The sequence below is a fragment of the Schistocerca americana genome, chromosome 8 (assembly GCF_021461395.2).
Source record: "Schistocerca americana isolate TAMUIC-IGC-003095 chromosome 8, iqSchAmer2.1, whole genome shotgun sequence".
NCBI classification, from domain to species: domain Eukaryota; kingdom Metazoa; phylum Arthropoda; class Insecta; order Orthoptera; family Acrididae; genus Schistocerca; species Schistocerca americana.
Genome location: NC_060126.1, coordinates 399,358,726 through 399,378,009, shown reverse-complemented (window position 1 = coordinate 399,378,009; position 19,284 = coordinate 399,358,726). Strand labels below are relative to the sequence as shown.

Here is a 19,284-nt window from a genome sequence, read left to right as displayed (position 1 = left end):
TCTGCAGTGTATTTCTTTCTCCATATTGTGCAGTACCCCTGAATGTATTAGCTGCACTGATTGATCAACTGCCTAAACCATTCCTACTTTTGGGTGATTTTAATGCCTATAACCCCTTGTGGGGTGGCACAGTGCTTACTGACTGAGAGATGTCGAAATTTTACTGTTTCAGTTCGACCTCTGCCTCTTAAATACTGGGGCCACACATTTCAGTGTGGCTCATGGTAGTTACTCGGCCATTGATGTATGAATTTGCAGCCCATGACTTCTCCTATCTATCCACAGGAGAGCACATGATGACCTGTGTGGTAGTAACCACTTCCCCACCTTCCTGTTCCTCCCGCCAGCGTCAGGCCCATGGACGCTGCCCAGATGGGCTTTAAACAAGGTGCACTGAGAAACTTTCACCTCTACTATCATCATTGAATCTCCCCCACACATGAACATAGATGTGATGGTTGAGCAGGTGACTACAACAATCCTTTCTGCGGCAGAAAACATGATCCCTCGCTCTTTATTGTGCCCCTGGCAAAAGGCAGTCCCTTGGTGGTAGCCGGAAGTCGCTGGTCGGCGGAAGTCAATGAAGCTAAGGACCGTCAGCGAGCTCTACAGCAGCATATGTAGCACCCTTCCCTGGAGCACCTCATAGCCGTTAATTGGCTCCATGCCCGCGTTCGACAACTTATCAAACAGCGGAAGGAGCAGTGTTGGGAAAGACACGTCTTGACCATTGGGTGCCATACATCACCTTCCCAAGTCTGGGCAAGGATCAAACGTGTTTCCGGGTACCAGACCCAAACAGGTGTTCCCAGTGTTAAAATATCTACAGACACAATCGCGTTTGCCAGCACTTTGCTGAGCACTATGTCCGAGCCTCTGCAACGGAGAACTACCCTCCAGCCTTTCGCACTCTCAAACGGTGGATGGAAGGGCAAGGCCACTCATTCACTGCACACCACAGTGAATCCGATAACTCCCCATTTACAGAGTGGGAACTTTTCAGTGCCCTAACATTTTGACCCGACACAGCTCCTGGGTTGGATCGGATCCACAGTCAGATGATTAAACATCTCTCATCTGACTATAAACGACATCTCGTCATCTTCAACCGGATCTGGTGCGATGGCATCTTTCCATCACAATGAGCATTGTTCTGGTGCTCAAACCCGGTAAAAACCAGCTTGATGTGGATAGCTAACGGTCCATCAGCCTCACCAATGTTCTTTGTAAGCTGCTGGAACATACGGTGTGTTTGTGGTCGGGTTTGGGCCTGGAGTCACGTGGCATACTGCCTCCACGTAAGGGAGGCTTCCGCCAGGGTCGCTCTGCCATTGATAATCTAGTTTACGAAAAGCGTATGACACGACCTGGCGACATCATACCCATGTCACATTATACGAGTGGGGTCTCTGGGACCAGCTCCCAATTTTTATCCAAAATTTCTTGGCACTTAGTACTTTCCGTGTCCAAGTTGGTGCCTCCCGTAGTTCCCCCCCATATCCAGGAGAATGGGGTCCAGCAGGGCTCGGTATTGAGTGTATCTCTATTTTTGGTGACCTTTAATGGTATAGCAGCAGCTGTAGGGCCATCTGTCTTACCTTCTCTGTATACAGACAACTTCTGCATTTTGTACTGCTCCACCAGTACTGGTGTTGCTGAGTGACGCCAACAGGGAGCCATCCACAAGGCGCAATCATGGGCTCTAGCCAGTTTGCGGCCATGTGTTATGAACTTCTGTCTGCATCGTATCGTTCATCCAGAACCAGAACTTTACCTCAGTGACGATCCACTCACTGTAGTGGAGACATACCGACTCTTAGGACTGGTTTTTGAAGCCCGGTTGACTTAGCTTCCTCACCTTCGTCAGCTTAAGTGGAAGTCTTGGCAGCACCTCAATGCCCTCCACTGCCTGAGCAACATCAACTGGCGTGCAGATCGCTCTACGCTGCTGCAGCTCTACAGAGCCCTTGTTCAATCCCACCTTGACTATGGGAGTCTGGTTTAGGGTTTGGCAGCGCCCTCAGCGTTGAGTTTACTCAATTCGGTGCACCACTGTGGCATTTGCCTAACGATAGGAGCTTTAAGGATGAGTCCAGTGACCAGTGCCCTGGTGGAGGCCAGAGTCCCTCCATTGCAGGTTAGGTGTGAACATCTGCTCACCACTTAAGTTGCACACGTTCGTAGTTCTCCTGCACATCTGAATCTTTGTCTCCTCTTCCCACCCATGGCAGTTTATCTCCTGCTTTGGCGGACCAGGTCAGGGCTTCCATTTGCAGTTCGTGTCCGATCCCTTCCTTCCAAACTGGGGTTCTTGCTTTACCATCTGTACTTGAGGTCCATTCGCGTACTCTTCCATGGTGTTCACCTAGGCCGTGGCTTAGACCAGACCTTTCACATGGCCCTAAGGACTCAGTTAACCCTGCTGCTCTCTGCTGCCATTGTAGAGTCTTGACATGTACCAGGACCATGAAGTGGTTTACACCGATAGCTTGATGGCTGATGGTCGCGTTGGCTTCGCGTATATTCATGGAGGACATATTGAACAGCACTCCTTGCCCGTTGGCTGCAGTTTTTTCACTGCCGAGCTGGTGGCTATATCGTGTGCTCTTGAGCACATCCGTTCATGCCCTGGGGGGTCGTTTCTACTGTGTACTGACTCCTTGAGCATCCTACAAGCTATCAACCAGTGCTACCCTCGTCTTCCTGTGGTAGCGACCATCCAGGAGTCCATCTATGCCCTGGAACAGTCCAGTCTTTCGGTGGTGTTTGTCTGGACTCCAGGTCACATCGGAATCCCAGGCAACAAAATTGCCGACAGGCTGGTTAAACAGGCTACACAGAAACTGCTTATGAAGGTCGGCTTCTCTGTAACTGACCTGCATTCAGTACTACGCCACAAGATTTTGTGGCTTTCGGAGTCGGAATAGCATAACCTCAGTAGGCACAACAAACTGCGTGCTATTAGGGAGACTACGAATGTGTGGAAGACCTCCATGCGGGCCTATTGCAGGGACTCTGTGGTTCTCTGTTGGCTACGCATTGGCCACACTTGGGTGACACACAGCTACCTCCTGCGCCGTGATGACCTGCTTCAGTGTCGGTGCGGTGCCTGGCTGACAGTGGCACGTATCGTGGTGAGCTGTCCTCCATTGGCTGCTCTGCGACAGACTGTTCAGTTACTGGACTCGTTGCCATTAATTTTAGCTGACAACGCCTCATCGGCTAATTTAGTTTTATGTTTTATACGCGACTGTGGGTTTTATCATTCTATATAAGTTTTTGAGCATGTCCTTTGTGCCTTTGTGTTTTCCACCCAAATGCTTTTAGGCTGGATGTTTAAATGTGTCACAGAGTGGCTGGATTTTCCTTTTTATTCTCATGGTCGGCCAGCCACGGTCATCTGCTCTCTTATTTTTATCACATCTACCTGTATCTTGCTTCTCTCTGCTTTTCTTTTCCTGTTTTGTCCATAGTAGTGTTGGTTGTCCTGTCTTTCTGCTGGTTCTTCCGTTCTCCTGTTATTGTGCTGTTCGTCTCCTTTTTCTTCTTTCCCTTGTGTAATTATTTTACTGGGAACAAGGGGCCAATGACCTTGCAGTTTGGTCCCTTAGCCCCTCCTTTAAACAAACCAACCATCGCCAACCTGCCCGTGGGGCCAGGTCTGTTTGTGTGTGGTGTAATGCAGCGGATTTTTGTGGTTTATCTATGAACCCAGGACTGCAGTGCTCATCAGCAGGCCCGAGGCCAGGGGCAAAGGATTTCAGGAATTTCAACTGTCTCGCCGCAAGTATGTTGTACAGTGTGGCATTTTATAGACATTTTATTTGTCCTAGTACGTTTTGGCACACCAAAAGTAATTTATATGTTAGAACGTATGGACAATAAGAAGAAGAAAACTGTCAGTCACTGGCGTTTTTTACATTATGTAGTCATATATTTCTCGAAAGAAAATTTGCGCAATACCTGTAAGGTAGTAGATATAACACAGTGAGTAATTGCTGACAATAATAAACATAGTAGAACCAAAATTTTATTGGTGGTCACCTATGGTGTTGGTTTACACAATTCTTCCCCATCTTATACACTTCTTTCAAGGGGCCTACTTTTTTCTGAGTTTATTTCTGAAATCAGTGAAGGTATTTTAAATCTGTCTTGCAACTCCAAGGAAATGCGTATTTTTGGCACCAAATGTTTCATTTTATTTCAATAAAGTAACATCACTGGTCTTAATGAAATACATATAACATTTGCCTTGCATTCTCAATCAAAAAACAGTTCATTCAGAAAGCTCCATGCCTCAGGGAATATGTATTAGAAACTAAATTGCACAACACCTTGAACTACAGCAAAGGTGTTGTGACTTGTAGGGATCTAGTCAACATTCCCCGAGAAGAACTGAAAGCTGTATGGTCCCAGGATGGTATTGTTGATGTACAAACTGTTATGAAAAGAGTAGACGGTGTACGTGTAAAATCAGATAACCTTTAAGAGCACCAAACTACCAGAGCCTGTCAAGGCAGTTTTCCTATGCGTAAGTTTACGACCTTATTTCCCAGATTCAAAGCAGTGTTTTAAATGGCATCAATTTAGGCACTCTCCTTTTGGCTGGAAAGAAGAAGCCACTTTTGGGGAAATTGGGTAAAGCTACTCATGACAGAGTTGGTTGCTCCTATTTTCCAAAGTGTGGAGCAGGGACTGCAGAGTTTTCCTCACGGAACGAAAGATTCAGGAGATCAAAATAACAAAGCCTGTCCCGTGAGGTGAAGCCACTCACGTTCGTTGCCCCCTTTTCTTCCATCCTGAAACACAGTCCAGAAAACTGATGCATTATGCAAACAGAGGTTGCTAGTGTTGGCACTAGCAACTGCGTTTGTCAATGACTTGTGCTGCTGCAGTTACTTTGAAGCCTGCCCCTCTCCCCAGAACTTCAGGAAAAGCTGTGGTTGCTGACATAGTGGAACTTTCTGCCTTGTGCACCACCCAGCACTTCAAAGGTTGTGGCTCCAAAGCTACCTCAGATCAAAAAATAGAAGTTGAAGGTGAAGAATCACACACTGAAGGAGAAAGGCGTACACCATCCGAAAATGTTGTCATCGTATCTGACACCTCTCCTGCATCTTCTTCAGAGGTGATGGAGCTTGATGTCAGACTGGAGCAATCATTTCATCCCAAGACTGTGCCTCCACCCATTGTGGGCACCCTCCCTGGCGGAAAGTCAGGATGAAAGTACTACCCTGCTGACAGATGGTTCCCATTATACAGTGGAACATTAATGGGTTCACGACAGCTGTGGAGGAACTGAAACTCCTAGCACAGCAACGCCCCCGGTGCTTATGTTTACAGGAAACACGTTTTAAAACCTCTGATGCCCCTGTACTACAGGGCTATACACTATATCGCAAGGATGACCTGATGGGGGAAAAGGGCCAAAGGAGGGGTTGCCGTCTTTGTCAATAATGCGCACCACTCCTCTGCTCTCCCCATGGCTACTGGCCCGCTAGCAGTTGAAGTTGAAATTTGTGCATGTTGAGGATTACAATTTGCTCCCTTTGTTTACCTGTGATCGATGCAATAGACGCTGACACGCTCGCGGATCGTATGGAACAACTTCCCTGACCATTACTCATCCTGGGTGGCTTCAATGCCCATCATTTCCCATGGGGCTCAGCCTCTACTTGCCCTCGGGGTTGAAGTTTGGAGTGCCTCTTGATGTCTCAAGAGCTGTGCGTCCTAAACACTGGTACTCAAACTCATTTCTGTGCTGCTACTGCATCATTCTCGGCCATCAACCTCTCTCTTTGCTCTCCAGCCCTCACGGACTCTGTTCACTGGGATGTCATTGCTGATCTTCATTCCAGTGACCACTTCTGAATCCATATTCACCTACTGGATGGAGCACTACGCGAAGAGAAGCCACGGACATGAATTGTCAGCAGGACTAACTGGACACTTTTCAGCCAGCTAGCTGTGTTTTATCATTGCAACAGCATCCAGGAATATGTGGAACATATCACACAAGTGATCCCTCAAGCTGCTGACTTATCCATTCCAAAGTCCTCTGCTCATCTTTGACAACCTGTGCCTTGTGGACGGATGAACATATGAGTGCTGTTCAGCCATTCAGAACAGGCTTACAGATCTTCAATGATTTAAAGACCGCCTTACGGCAGAAAACCTTATAGCCTTTGGAATCGTGAGAGCAAAAGCACGGCGTGTGGTTAAGGAGAGCAAGAAAAGGGCATAGCAAGCATTAATGGACTCCCTCAACCATTCCACTTGTTCTACAAAAGTACGAGAAGCTGTCAGAAAAATTTCTGGGAAAACGCAGTCCTTCACCAGTAGCAGCGGTGCTGACATGGGGGTGTCTCCAAATGGCACCCGGAGACATCGCTCAGATGCTAGCGGAGAATTTTGAACAAACTACTGCCAATGTCAGCCAGGATCTGGCGTTTCATCACTACCAGGCTAATGTCAAGAGGGCTAAGTTTGACTTCAGATCCAACTGTTCTGAAGCCTACAACTCCCTCTTATCTGTGTGGCAGCCCGAATCAGCACTATCTGAGACTTTTGATACTGCACCAGTTGCCATTTGCCAGCAGCATCAAAGGAAAGCCTCCACAAATGAATTACTTACATGGCAGTCAGCCAGCTTCCTGAACTCTTGGAGGGAGGCAGTTCTGATACTTCCCCTAAAACCAGGAAAGGACCTTATGTCTCCCAGTAGTTACAAGAGTATTGCCTTAACAAGCTGTGTAGGAAAGACCCTGAAGCGAATGGACAACTGCATCAATGGGGCTTTTGTGGTCACGTACCCATCTTCATACGTTAATTTCTGTCTCACCAGTTTTTTAGGAGCCGAGTTGGTACCTCGCTGTCAGATCGATCTGAGCAGGAGAATGGTGTCCCTCTGGGCAGTGTTTTAAGTGTTACCCTCTTTGCCATAGCCATAAACAGAATCACATCTATGGCAAGGGGTCTTGCACAGTGCTCCTTATATGTGCACGTTTTTGCTTTTTTCTGTTCCTCCTCCAGTGTTGCGACAGTGAGCTGCCAGTTGCAGCTTACAGTGGGACAGTTAAAGGAGTGGGTTGTGAAGATGGGTATTCAGTTTTCTGTGGATAAAGGCTTGTGTGTTTAATTTAATCATTCTCATTGTATTTTTAATTTTCCTGCCTTGGGTGCCACCTTTTTTGACTCCAGATTGTTGTGGTTGTCACAACTGAGAGACCTGAAAGCCAGATCCCTGAAGGCACTGAATATCTTAAACTGCCTTAGCAACCGATCTTAGGGAGTAGGCAGGGCTTGTCTCCTCCAGTTTATAGGGCTTTGTAGCTGGACTACGGTTGCACAGTGTAAGGGTCAACGAGGCCCTCTTCTTTGCGGATAGACCATTCCCATACATAGCATCTGTGCTGAGACCGGGGAACTGCCATTTACCATCCGGCGGCAGCTCCTCCTGGTGCGTCAGGCATGTAAATTCCTCGCATCTCTGCCTTCACCCTCACGCCACACTGTTGCTCATCTGCCTCTGGACAACATCTTTTTTCCAACCGTCCGTGTGCCACAATGCCGTTTGGGATCTGTGTGCAACGTGTGCTGGAGTCCCTCGGTGTGAAGCCAGTATGGCCCCGAATCCTTGGTTTTACCTGCCTGCAGCCCTGCTTACTGGAGAGGCCCGGGTGATTTTAAATTTTGTGTGGTACAAGAGGGGTTGCACTCCTGCTTTCATTTTTAATGCAATATTTTCTGATATTTTATCTGAGCACCACAACTATGTTTTTACGGGTCGATCAAAAAGGGTAGATTCTGTTGGTTGCTCTGTTGTCTTCCTGTATCATGTCCTCAAGGTTCGACTGTGTCAAACGTTTACTGCTTTTGATGCAGAATTGTCTCCGAACTTGCAGATACTGGAGCAGATGAGGTGTTCTTCCAGTGCTAAATTTCTTGTCTACTCTGATTCTCTAAGTGCTTTTTACTCGTTGATAGGTTTGTACCCAGCAGTTAAAATAGTCCAGACAATCCAGGATGCCCTCCCCCAACTACAATGACTGGGGAAGGAATGAAAGGGCAGAACTAGCAGCCAAGGAGGCATGTCTCAATCTGCAGGTATTTCAGTGTGCATACCCCTGCCTGCTATCACCTCACTATTGAGCTCAAGAGTCTGGCTGGGAGTGTCTGACAATAAGCTCCAATTAGTAAAGCCCACAACACAGGTGTGGTGTACTTCCTTCCTGCCACATATACGGGACGAGGTCCCCCTCACTCCTCTTTGCATGGGCCACGGTCCTATGCGCATGGCTTCTTGCTCCGGCGAGAGGGCCCTCCAGTGTGTGGTGCGTGCGGCATACAGATCAATGTGTGCCAAATTTTATTGAGCTGTGTTTTATTATCCGACCAGCGGGCCTTGGCTGATTTCCCTCGTTCTGTTTTGGAGTGGAACAGGGAGAGAAGATGCTAGTTGTGGTACGAGGTACCCTCCGCCACGCACAGTATGGTGGATTGCGGAGTATGTATGTAGATGTAGATGCTGATGGATCAGCAATCTCTTCTGAATAATAATCAAATGAAGTTGTTAGTTTCAAAGTTTTGTGAATTATCCTACCCTTTTTACCAAGATTTTAGAGAGAAGGTTTTAATTAATTCACAGGGTGACTGGCCCATCCATATTTTATGTAAGTGGCCAGCCAGTGACAATTTCCTGTGGCGTCCTTTTAGCTCCTTTCTCGTTTTATTTATGTTTAGTCTCTTGTATAGCATCTTCAGTTTTTTCCAGCTGTCTTTGCTTGAATGATCACATTTTACTAATTTTGTTCACATTCATTTCTTTAAATGTGTAAGGGCACTGATAACCTCGGCGTTGAGTGCCTTTAAGCACCAACACAGACACACTGCTCACTTCAGGAAACGCTATCTGCTTGCAAGTTCTTTTTAGATATTTCCTCGTTTGCACTATTGTTTCTTGTACCGTAACTGTAAAGATAGATTGCCAACTTACGTGTTAACTTACCCTTAAGATCTCAAAATTTATCAGGGAAAAATGCTAAAATGTCTGGAAATCGGGGAAATATCAGGTGAAACTTGTGGCAACCGTGGCATATTTATGCTGTTTTGGGATAGCTTCTCATGTTCAGCAGATTCTGCTTCACCATGTTAAGAAAGTAGTTCATATTGTTTTATTGTTTGACAAGACACTTAATTATTCAATCCAAACTGAGTAAATGGATATTTATTTTCAATTTGGACATCCAGAGCTGAATGAAGTTGTTTATTAGTAACCAACTGCCATTATGGGGCACACAACTTCTGAGGACATATGAAAATATTTCAAAAGTTGTACAGAAATTAAGATTTCAAAAAGTTTTCAAATGTCAATGATCGTTAAGTCGTAAACTGGAAATTTTACAAGCTGTTAAAATTCTTGTATCTTAAATGTAGTTAGTTACTTGCAGCCTTCATTTATGCAAATGTATTAAAGAGTGGTGGGGCAGCTTCAAATTGGAATGTGGACGATAGTCTGTACCATTTGTTCAAAGATTCACTTATGAAGTGTGAAGATTGTGTGTAATCTTCACACAACTAAACACTTGGGTTAAAATTTTGTGCGCATCAATGGTTAAACAGCGGTCCAGCTTTACAGAAAGCCTTAGAAATCTGGGATGACATGAAAAAGTACACGTCCAGTGTTGAGAGGGGTAAGGTGACTAAACCATTTGTCATACAAAAAGCTGGAAACAATAAGCTTATCTGTGAAGCTAAACTTCTTTCTTTGCTTCACAGAACTTACTGATCCATTTTTGTCTCACTATGCAGATTTGGCAACTTTGATGTGCAATATACTGTCAACATTCAATATGTTGAAAGAAGAAAAATTTACACCAATCAGTTCTCCAGCAATATTAGCAGAATTCACACTTGAAAAAGGTTCTCAGAATGACACATCATAATTTAGCATGTGATTTGTTGGGACCAATTATTATAAGAACTTATAAATTTGCAACAAACTCATAGAGAGGAGCATGTCACCTGGCCTCCAGGCATATTTGAGACACAGCGTGGGACAAGCATGGCTTGCATGTGACTGGAAATCAACAGGCCTGAGATAGGCAGGCCAGACCCTTCAAAAATATCCATGAAACAGGCTTGTGTTCCTGGCCGATTGCAAAAATCCACTTCTGTATCGCCGGTTATTTATAACATCTGACCCTATGGGAGTCGTGAATAGATAGCCATGTAAGTTTTATTGTGATATTATGAAGAAACAGCATCAGAGTAAATTTTTATTTCAAAGTTGTTAGTTATTTTTCTACAAATGTGCTTACTCAAGAATTGTGGAAGATACAATTTTCACACTTTTCTGCAGAAAGTACACTACCAACATTAAACATATACCTTCAGAAGTTATAAGTGAAGTGGAAGTTTCTACTTTGGTATATGTATGGATGACAATCATGTCATGTCTGGAAAAACCCTATCAAACATCTCATGAAGTCAATATACTTCATGATTTTATTTTTTGCCATTCTGTAGTGCCACATTTATAGAAAAGATAGTTCTTTCATGGAAGGAAGAAATTAGAATTATACTTGAAATCTCCACTGTTTTTTAGCAACTTGGAAAATTAATTGCTGCATCACAGTTAGATGAAATTTTAACCTTTAATGACTTTGATTTATTGGTGACATACTGAGATCCTTAATTATTCTTCTTCTTCTTCTTCTTCTTCTGTTAATGCTAGAGTGGGAACTTGCAGTCATTCTTCAAAGGTGATTGCCTACGAAACTCCTGCAAGCAAACCACCCTGGAGTATTCCTTAAGTGTGTTAGACCCATACGACTTAGAACTAACCAGGAAATTGAACACACACTAAGAAGGACAGCATTAATCATTACAGGTTTATTTTGCTTAGAAGAGCATCACTGACACCCTGAAAATCTTGAACTGGCAGACTCTTGAAGATAAATGCCACATGTCCTGAGACAGTCTACCTACAAAGACCAAGTATTAAGTGAGGAATGTAGGCATGTATATATCACAGCCTCCCACAGATTGTTCTGATGGGGACCATTAAGACTATTTGCATAAAGACAAGATTAGACTAATTATAGAGCATATAGATGTACTTGAACAGTCTTTTATTCTTCACTCCATCTTGAAAAAGGGAAACACCCTAAAATGTTTGCAGTGGGGACATACCCTCTACCATGCACTTCAGTTCTTTGTAGAGTAGAGAGTGAATGTTTGTATTACAGATTAACATATTAATAGAACATACAGTGTAATATAGACATGTGATCCCACTTACCCTTCTGTCCCCCTTCCCCCCCACTCACTCCAACCTGCGCGAGTGCCCCCCCCCCTCCCCCCCTCCCCCCCCCCCACCTCACACACACCCCTCAGTTGCGTTCCTATAATTGCTGTTCCTTGCCCATTCTCCAATCTGTAACTACTGATCACATTGTGTCCCCATCCTGCCACTCACCTCTGCTCCAATTTACGGACACATTTGAATATGGAAGTGTGCTTGAAACAGCGTATTCACACGGTTCGCAGTAATCACAGTCCACTAGTAAAACAAATAAACACAAAAAAAAACATTGGGCCGAAGGCAAACGGGTGAATCACAGTAAAATTTCTCTGAAGACAACTTAAGTAAAATTTTTCAAAAATGAAGTGCAAAAAGTGCAGATGCAGCAAAAGAAAATGGTGGTTTCTGAAAGCTGAAAATTCATGAATGTTGAAAGAATAACAAAGTTTTCGATGATGAAAGAATAACCTGTTGGTTTCATAACTGGCAATGAAAAAGCTAATTAAACTGACACCAAATTCATAAAGAAAAACTGTTTTTAATCTGTAACTAGCAAAATATAGCAACGTATCTACTACATTTACAGAATGACCCTTGATGATGCTTTACAAGAAAATCAAAACACACATTTTGTAAAACACGTAAATTGCAGAATGCTTAAGACTGAAAAAAATTTTTGACACTTAACTGTCATTCTATGTTGCCAATATTGGGGAGCTACAGAATGAAAATAAACGATTCTATTTTATGCATCCCAATCATTTTATATTTTAAATTTTTAAATATAATTTTAATTTTATGCTTCTTTAAGGAATATTTTCTTTCAATGAAGTCTTTAGGGGATTTCATAAAATTGAATATGTTTGCAGTGGACAAAAATTTATCTTCTAGGCACATACTGGACAAATGAAAAGTACGGGCATTTTCTGATATGAAGTTTCAAAACTAGAGGTGAAGAAAAAGCAAACCTTAAAAGTGCTGTTGTGGTGAAATGATTTAGTAATTAAAGACGAATTTTTGTTGCATATAGTTTTCATAGTAGGTCATTCATTATCATTCTTCACTTGTTTCACTTCCACTACAAATATATTCAAGGTTCCTTGCTCATGAGCTCTTGTACTCAGGCCACGAGTTGCTTGTTACATTGCACCCCCCCCCAAGCAATAACAAAGCCCACAAATGGCAAGTAGGTTTTATGTGCAAGCTTATCACCTTGAGTAACACTGAAGGTGTCAGTTTGTGATGAAGGCAGAGACAATGGATCTCAGCACAGCAGAATTAGTGTGGATCTCAGCACAGCAGAATTAGTGGAAGTGGCACCCCTTCAACAAAATCCACTTTCCATCTGACTCGGACCAAATGCTAGTGTGGTCGGTGTCTATTTACCCAGATGGTACAGCTGTAGACTTTACACTCAAGGAATTTGCACTTCGTTACCCTGAACCCCAAGTTAAACACATTACAAGCATCATAGTTGTATGATTATTTTGCCAAAGATTATACTTGCAAAGACTGAAGTCTTGCCTTCTTACACAGATCAACACCACATACTTTTTTGTGGCCAACACCAAGAGCAAAAATAAAATACAGGGTGTACCAAAAAGAATTATCAGATTAAAAAAAAAAACCATAACTATTATGTTATTTGAGATATGTGCGTGGACAACGCACTGTTGGAAAGAGCAAACTCTAGAGTTTTCCATTGTTCCCAGTAGGTAGCAGCAGTGTACGATCACTTCAGTTACAGTAAAAATGGTGTTGGTACAACAGAAATTTTCTGTTTTGCGCAGTGAGGGTCAGTAATAACTGCGCAGCATGACTTTCGTACTAGGTATAGTGTGGATTCTCCTACAGCACAGAGCATTAAGTAATCACATCAACAATATTGAGAAACAGGTTGTTTGTGTAAAGGCAAATTGCTGGGCCGTCCCAGTGTGTCTGGCACAGACACAGAACACATCTGCCATAGTTTCACAAGGAGTCCACAGAAATCCGTTCACTGTGTAGCTTGACAGCTCAACATGCTCCTGATGCGTCTGGTGTATATTGTGTCAACGTTTACACATGAAACCATACAGAATTCAGCTACTGCAAGCTCTTTGTAAAGGTTACAAACAACAACATGTGGAGTTCTTTAATTTTGTTCTTGGCAAGATTGAGGAGGACAGTTTTTGTCCACACTTAGTGTTTAGTGATGAGGCAACATTCCATTTAAATTTAAAAGTGAACTGTCATAAGGTGAGAATATTGGGTACAGAACAACCACATGATGTTGTACAACATGAGGAGGACTCTCCAAAATTTATATGTTTTGTGCAGTTTCATGGGAAAAGGTGCATGGTCCAATTTTCTTTGCCAAGAACTTGTTACAGGAAGCGCGTACCTCAGTATGCTTTAGAATTTTCTGTTCCCACAGTTGGAGACTGACTTGAACAACTTCATTTAGCAACAGGATGGGGCACCGCCACATTGGCATATGGAAGTGTGGGACTTTTAAAATCAAATGATTGCTGAGCATAGGATTGGTTACACTGAACCAAATGATTCAGCTTTAGATTACTGGCCTCCAAGGTCACCAGACCTAAATGTAAGTGATTATTCTTGTGGGGGTTTACAAAAGACTCGGTTTATGTGCCTCTGTTACCAACAACAATGAATGAAGTGAGACATCACATAACAGCAGCTGTGGAAGCTGTAACTCAAGACATGCTCATTGCAGTGTGGGAAAATACAGCATTGACATATGCCGTGCATGTCAAGGAGGGCATATTGAACACCAATGAAAACGTGTGGGGAAAAAAAAAAAAAAAACCTTTTCGAGTACTCATTCATCACAAAACCAAATTCATTATATATGTTTGTTAGTTTGAGAAATATAGACATCCCAAATTAGATGATTCTTTTTGATACACCTTGAACAAATGGTTAACGGTGTCAGGTTATTAGCATATCTAATTGACATCACAACACATGGGAGTCCGCCTCTGTCTCCCCTCCTCCTCACCACACACAAAAATTATATTTAGTGACCCACTGACTTATACCAATTTCTTTTGTAACTTGTAGATGGTGGGTCTCCGCATTTGTCCTCTGCCTGAACAACAAGAAGTGGCCACAACCTGCCATTCACCTTGCACCCTTATCAGGTACCACAGCAGAGCTCACTAGTAGAACCATTAACAGCCAAGATGCCCCATGTGGCACACCTGTTGCTCTGCTGTCACTACCCCCAACAGCAGCTGCCTGGAGCTGGTTGACTGACCAACAGCACTTTCAGTTCTGTGACAAGCTGCTCCTGCATTGCCACGCACACTGAACACACTTCATATCCACCCTACTGCTAAAATACAGACAACAAGGATCCTTGCTTTCCTTCTGACAATAAACTCTGTTAACAGGAGTTAAATGCACTGATCACTACTACAGTACAGTAAGGTGCGTACACACAAATTGACACTTGAATAAGAAAGTCGCCCAAGTACTATTTTTCCATTTTTGAGCAATGCATCACTTTTTGTAGCTAATGCAAATATCTGTAAGAGGAAAAAAACAATGGCCTGGGTTATGTATGTCCCCATCATATTGTGTATTTTTAGGAAGTAACATCTCCTTGTTTCGTAATATAATGGGCATTGTCTATGTGGTATTGAACATAGCACACTGTCATTTAAAGTTTCAACTTTATAATGATTCTGGAGACGATAAAAGTAGTCCAAAACACAGTAATACATAACTTACTTGGATATTCCAAGTTTTAAGTTAAAATTTAATAATGGAAGGGTTATTTCAGCATAACTGCTTTATTCAGTATTCATTCATTCATCGTATTCCATAATTGCCATGGAGGAAGAGAACCTTCAAGAATGTGTAATGTGTCAAATTATACATTAACATGTGACCAAGACAGCATAGAAGCTTAAACTATGTACTGCATTAACAATGGAGAATAGCTATACTGCTTAATGCTGTTTGTTCTTGTCATCTAAATTTAATGATATAAATTAGTAAGAAAATATTGAAAAAAAAAAGTTGCTGCCTCCTTAGTCTCGGTACATAGCTGCTGTGTACCTGATATTCATAAATTAATATATACTTGATTGATTGTTCAAAGAAAATATTTGCCTACAATTGTAAATACTGAGTCGTATTCGTGGTACATTACTACTTGTCTTACAGCTTTGTAACAAACCCCATTGCTTGCTGTGCAGTTAACAGAACTTTTCAGTCCCTGAAACTAGGTATTCCAGATAATTTGTAGAAAACGCGGCTAATTAGGTATGTTTTTGTTGGTTAAATAACTTACTGCCAGCGTATGAAACTTCAGTCTTGAACCCTGTATTGTTCAGAACAACTGATTCGTATTATATGCGGCAGAAATGATTAAATGTAAACGAAGGTAGGTAGTTTCATGCTCTGTGGATCATTCGCACAATAAATCATAATGGGGTGGAACAATTTGTTTTATATTCACGTAACAAATTATTTGTAAATATATCTAAAGGCTGATCATTTACAATGTCACTTTTTATTATTTTTTATATTTGTAGTTATTTATTTTTAAAGACTATAGATATGTAAGAGTAATTCCTACCCACCATCTTTTACACACAAAAATAGAAATTCTTCTACAGACTAGAAGTTGCCAAAGATAAACTTTTTCAGTTTATTTTCAAATTTTACATTACTATATGTCAGACACATTATATCACTGAGTAAGTGATCAAAGATTTTGGTTGCAGCATTGTGCACCTCTTTTTGTGCTACAGACAACCTTAATGTGGCATAATGAATATCATTGTTTCTTCTGGTAGTGTGTATTGGGAAGTGAGTGTAAGGATTCCAAGAATTTTAAAAAGGACCTGAAAGAAGTGGCTTACTTAATATTCTTAATGCTCAGGTCTGCTGAATAAACACTGTATTTACATTAGCTGCACTGCCCAGAAGGTAATTACATCAGATAACAGGAAGTGGAAATATGTGAAGTAAGACGACAAGCTGAACTGTGCTTCTTGATCAGTTTTTCCATGTCCTGACTTCATTTTAACTTGTTATCCAGATGAACCCCGAAATTGACACTGTGCTTCATTCAGTGTATGAACACTAATGTCTTACTTCTGGTGCTAGGAGATCATAATTACTTGTTTGAAACTGCATAATATTAGTCTTTGTGAAATTAAGGTTTATGCTGTTAGGTCAAAAAGTGGTCCAAAATTATTATTTGAGCCTTGTCTGTTAAGATTGAGATTGGACCCTAGAACAGTATGCTGGTTTCATCAGCAAGAACTACAGTTTTTGAACTGCTCTTCAGTCACTGAACGCTCATTTGTGTTATTTAGAAATGAGTGGGTGCAGTAGCGATCCCTGTGGCACCTCACATGTTACATTCCTCAGAATGAGGTTAGTTTCATGTCAGAAACAGTGTCACAGTGTGTTAGTGAGAGCATCTGCTTTCTAATATGGAAGGTAAGATTTAATCCATGCAAGAGGGATGTTACTGCCATGACACTTTAGTTTCCCAAGTGGCTTTTTCTAACCTGCACAATCAAAGGCTTTGCCAGTGTCAGAGAATATGCCAACAGAATAATTTTTGTATCTACCCCTGGTAGCACTTGTTAAGTCTTCTACTGCTTTTTCTGTGGAAAACCATCCTTGAAAACAGTACTGAGAGGCAGTTAACACAGGATGGAGATTCTCCTGGAAAACCTGGGATATTCAGGGAATTAAAATTTACCTGGAAAAATTAGGGAAATCTCAGGGAATTCCATAAAATCTCAGGGTATTCTGTGTTTTTTAATGTAGCATTGGAATTATTGAGCTTTGTAAATCACAAAATTTAAAGTACTTGATATTTATAAGTGTATTAAACATATGTATATTGTTCCATATAAATTACACTAATTAACAAATTAAAATTTTTTTCTGCATCTGGTTTCTAAATGGGTGGATTTGCCTAATGCTGAATACACTGGTAAAATCAGTTTTTCTCTATGACATCACATTTCTTAGATAGACAGAAGAATTAAAAATGGTAATAGAGAAAATTGACACAATTAAGTCAAAAAACTACAAATTCAGAACATTGAAATCAATACCTTTTTGTATGTATACATGGGCATGATGCCAATAAAAGGTCCAAATTAGTTCAGAAGACATTTTCACCTTTAATCATCTTTTTTTAACATATGACAATGAAGCTCTTCTGTTGTTTGTCGTTTCGTCACTCTCCCTAATAAGACCCCATCATCGAAGGGTTCTAGTGGCCTTGGTAATGGGGTTCCATGGTAAGAATGTCATGGTGAAAGCATTCACCATGCTCATTGTTTACGGCTCCCCAATTTTCCTGAAAGAATGTGAAAAGTGAATTTTAAGCGACACCCCATGTTCTTATAGTTGTCCAACAGACCATTCACAATGGTAACATAGTTTTTGTATTTTCTGTTACCCAAGAAGCCCTTCCCAATTGTATTAAAAGACGGCCAAGCAGCTAATTGGATATCTGTGAGTTTGGTATCAAAGGTTGGATCTTTCAGCAATTTTCTTATTTGTGGTTCAACAAATATACCCTCTCTCAGCTTTGCCTCACTTAATTTGGGACACTTTTCTTTTAAGTGATTGAAGGCCTCACCTTCTTTGTCCAGAGCTTTTACAAAGTTCCTGATAAAGCCTAGCTTGAAATGAAGGGGAGGCAAAATTATTTTATCAGGCTCAACCAATGGGGTATTGTTCACATTTGCAATTCCTTGACTGTATCTTGTTTCTTGGTGTCCTAAAGGCACAAAAAAACAGCAGTATTTCGTGAATCCAGCCTGTAAACCTGTAAAGATTGCAACAACTTTTAAATCGCAGCAAAGCTGCCATTCATGATCCTTAAGTTTGATTGCCTCTAGCAACAAAGCCATGGTTACATAAGTTTCTTTCATGTCTACTGCGTAAGCCAGAAGTACCAATGCAAATGAATTGCTGTTATGCAGTAGTACTGCTTTCAAGCTGATTTTACTGGAGTCAATAAATAGTCGCCACTTCTGTGGATTATGTGGTACACTCAGCTGCACCATCAGACCATTGACATCTCTAAATACACACGTTGAATTCTGCATGTCGAAATATTGAGCGAAGGAAGCACCTATTGATCTGAAACAGGAAATTTTTGTCTCTGGAGCTAGAAGGTTCTGTTATTGCAGTCTCGACCCCGAGTGTTCAGCTTGCTGTTTCAAAAGTTTTAGATCATGAACCAAATCGTTCATTTCCTTTTGATTAAAGAGCTGAGCTGAAGTGTCATGATATTTAGGGCAGTACTCTTCCATATGTTCATTGCTTTCTGATTCACTTGACATAGTTTCTGGTTCCATAGCTTTTAAGTTACAGACAGGAACAGGCAACCCCTCATTAAGGGGCACAGGCAGATGCACTGTAGGTACATTTGGATCGGTCTAATGCGCTGCTTACTGAGTGGGAAGGCGTGCCGGTCCGTGGCACAAATCCTCCCGGCGGTCCGGTGTGCAGGCCAACCTGTGGATGGGTTTTTAAGGCGGTTTTCCATCTACCTCAGCAAATGCGTTCAGGTTCCCCGTATAATTACTCTCACTTAAAAATTGGGGGTTACACTCGTCTGGTATGAGATGTTCCCTGGGGGAGGGGGGGGGGGGGGGGCGAGTCCATTGGGGGCCAAAATGCATGATAACCCTGGGTTCAGTGTGGGGCAGCGGTGGGGTGGGTGGACTGCTGTGGCCTGTTGTGATGTTGTGAACCACTGAGGGTTACTACGGGTCGAAGCCTCTCTGTCGTTTCTAGGTCCCCGGTTTAAATAAACAATACACAACAGTCTGAATAATGGTCATTTGGCTCACACCACACAATCGGAACTGATTGGCATGGCTCTGTGTTTTCCTTTCAACCACTCGGTTAAGGTTGTAGTACAGGTTATGCAGGCAGTGTGAGGTGCAAAATGTTTATCTCGCTCACCAATAGGATAATCAAAA

General features: G+C 42.2%; 1 protein-coding gene across 2 annotated transcripts in view; it reads left to right on the top strand.

Annotated features, from left to right (window-relative positions):
• The window catches only part of LOC124545189 (RISC-loading complex subunit tarbp2-like), a 91,514-nt gene that overhangs the window by 7,340 nt on the left and 64,890 nt on the right, over positions 1–19,284 (top strand). Inside the window, exon 2 of one of the 2 annotated variants that reach the window (XM_047124049.1) lies at positions 14,372–14,451. The exons of the other annotated variant lie outside the window; for it this stretch is intronic. The gene's annotated coding sequence lies outside the window, so the exon portion shown is untranslated. The remainder of the gene's footprint in view (positions 1–14,371; positions 14,452–19,284) is intronic. 2 annotated transcript variants of the gene reach the window in all.